The sequence below is a fragment of the Chionomys nivalis genome, chromosome 18 (assembly GCF_950005125.1).
Source record: "Chionomys nivalis chromosome 18, mChiNiv1.1, whole genome shotgun sequence".
NCBI classification, from domain to species: domain Eukaryota; kingdom Metazoa; phylum Chordata; class Mammalia; order Rodentia; family Cricetidae; genus Chionomys; species Chionomys nivalis.
The window spans coordinates 10,932,821-10,935,634 of NC_080103.1; the positions used below are offsets into that span (position 1 = coordinate 10,932,821).

General features: G+C 52.7%; 1 non-coding gene across 1 annotated transcript; it reads right to left on the reverse strand.

Annotated features, from left to right (window-relative positions):
• Window positions 1–949: 949 nt before the first annotated feature.
• Window positions 950–1,023, reverse strand: Trnan-guu (transfer RNA asparagine (anticodon GUU)). Its single transcript has one exon. It is a non-coding gene; the product is annotated as a tRNA-Asn (tRNA).
• Between the last annotated feature and the right edge of the window lie 1,791 nt (window positions 1,024–2,814).

The following is a 2,814-nucleotide window of genomic DNA, read 5'->3' on the forward strand; positions in this document are numbered from 1 at the left end:
ATACTGTCATGTCGAGCCACTTGCTGGACGGTAGGTGCTCAGCGTGAACCAGTTTCCGAGGCTTCCTTTGAACCTGTCTGTCCTGCAGAAGTGATTTCTCTAATACAGTTGCTTTGCGAGCAGCATGAAGTGCAGGCGTCCGTGTCTCGGTTGGGTGGTGAGGGCAGTCGCTGTGAAGTCGGTGGGCCGATGCCACTCTTGCAGGTGCAGTATTTCCCCCAAGCACCTGAGAGCCCTCCATCGCCCTCCTCTCCGCGGTGGCTGAGCACCTGGGGGACGTGGGGTGCGAACTGCTCTGGGGTCCTTCCTAAGAGCTGGGGAGCAAACCAGCGGTCCAGAGCCTTCCATAGAGGCTGCTCACCTGCAGAGGCCAAAACCGACACTACCAGTCCCTAGAGTCCTTACCATACACGGCCGGGCCTGCCCGTTTCTGTGGTGTATTTTGGTGTTTCCACAACACATGGTTTTCCAAAGAAGTCGGTTCTAGGGTATTGTGATTAGGAATTACTTTCCGGTCGCCCTTGTCATATGCGTATCTTTAGCCGGTGGTGTAAAGTTTACCCGTTTTATTTAAATCTGGTCCGTTTCCTGTGCCTTGGTGACTTGCTGTTCATAGTTTTCCTTTCTTAAGAAATGATTCCCACTCTATCCATCCCCAAATAAACCAAAGACAGTAGGAGGGGGTTGTACACAGATGTCCCCCTCCTCACTGCACTTCCCCCATCAAAAAAAAAAAAAATACAAATTGACTTTGCTGTTTTCCCTGCCAGACACCAGGCTATAAATAGATAACGTGTGACAGGCTATTTATTTAAGTACAGGATTTGGGATTTTTGTGGGCTTTGTAAATTTCTGAGAAGAATGTAGGAGTGTGCACTTTTCAGTTGGCAAGTCAGCACACAAATAGCTGTAAGTATGGAAAGTTGTTTGTTAAAAGCCTAAAGGCTTTCGTCCCTGGGTGGGCTTGAACCACCAACCTTTCGGTTAACAGCCGAACGCGCTAACCGATTGCGCCACAGAGACGGTGTACAAAGTCTGTGCGGTCTCCTTGATGATCCAGGTGTCACCGCAGGGGCCACACCTGGAATACCCACAGGTCCACGGCCGAGCATCCGGAGCGAGGCCTCAAAGTCAACATGATGGGCGCCCCTAGTGCCCCGCGGACGCTTCCCGAGCCCGCGCGAACGTTATGAACCCGGAGATTCCGGAACGCTGGGACTCCTCCGCCACCCAGGGGTCGGGGCCTCCGGGGACTCCACGCTGGCGGACTCGCGGTCCGGGCGCCCATCAGGACCCAGCGAAGGAGCCCAAATGCCCTTTAGGGTCCGGTCCCTTGCAGACCCCGAGCACGGACGCGCGTGGGGCTGGTCACCCCAGGTGTGTGCTGGAACCTCAGCGGGACACGCGTGGGAAAGGCGGCGAGTGCGGTGCCAGTGCCCAGGGAGTCCGGACGGGAGGGAGATGGACGAACTTGACCCGGAGTGAAGAGAGAACGACGGACGCGAGGGTGGCCTGGGGGTGGCATTGGGGGCTGTGAACCGCGGGGACCAGAGGCATATCCGAGAGAAAGGTGCTTTTGAACTGATTTGATGAAGTTGAAAGCCAACTTATGTTAGGAAGATAATAAAATGACGAGGGGTGTTTTGTTTTGTTTTGAATGAATCAGTAGAATGGCTTTCTACCAGCGGCTTCTGTCTTTCAGCTACGGGTGTTCTGGTCCCGAGCCCGGGTATGGTGCAGGTTAAGTGCAGTAACGAATTAAGGAGTCTAGAGTTCTCACTAACCCAGGACATAATTTTCTAAAGATGTCTTTTTTTTTTTTTTGACAAGGATGGGCAAAAATACAGGCATTAAAAAAAGAAAGACAGAAAAACAAACACATAAGAAAGAAAAAGAACGGATGGTAACAAATATGAGAAAATGGCATAAACCGAGACCACAAACGCAGTCGCAAATTAATAAAAATTATGCAGTCGAGTTTCCCGAATTTGGGGAAATCACAGGGGCCAGCACAGCACTAGGGCAATTCGGTCACCCTCGCCTGAATAAACCAAAGACGGGTTGAGGGTGCTCACTTAGCTGGGTGAGTGTGCATTACTTCCCGTGGCCATGATTCAACCCCACCGGCCCTGTGCTTGAATATATGGTTACTTGGCTGCGCAGACTCCAGGACGTCCCGGGACGCGCACCTACTGCCTGGGCCCCGCTGCTACCCGCGGATCCGCGCTCCCTTCCACGCCGCACAGAAACTTTCTCGCGTGGCAGCCCCTGCGCGACGTTCATTACATAGACCGCACCCCCAACCAACACCCAGGGATGACATCAGACCCATCCCATTCCCCCCTTTGGCTTGGTGAACTTTCTTCCTTGCTGAGAGCTGGAGGAGTGTTGCAGGACCAGAGACAAATCATCTTGTTAATGGCTGTTCACCGCCATGCACTAAACAGCCTTGTCGCTGGTTTGTGTACCGGCAGACCCCTATCTCCGGCCAATAGGAAGTCAGAGAAGTCAGGCAGCAAGAGGGCCGGCCCTACAGCAGAGGTCTCCAGCTTCGCTGGAACCTGCCTACCTCATGTCTCCACCACTGCATTTTACAAGGCTCTTGATGTATGGATTTCTCTGTTCCTTCTACAGAAACACCATGAAACTGACACTATGTTGGGACATGGTATCCGGTGTAACCCGAGTCTGTGCTCCTGGTCCAGGGGATCCACTCTGCCCTCTCTCGGCCTCTTCAGGCTCCTGCATGTGTGTCGTGCACATGCACAATCAGGCACAAACACACATACACAAAATAAATAAGTACTCTTTTCT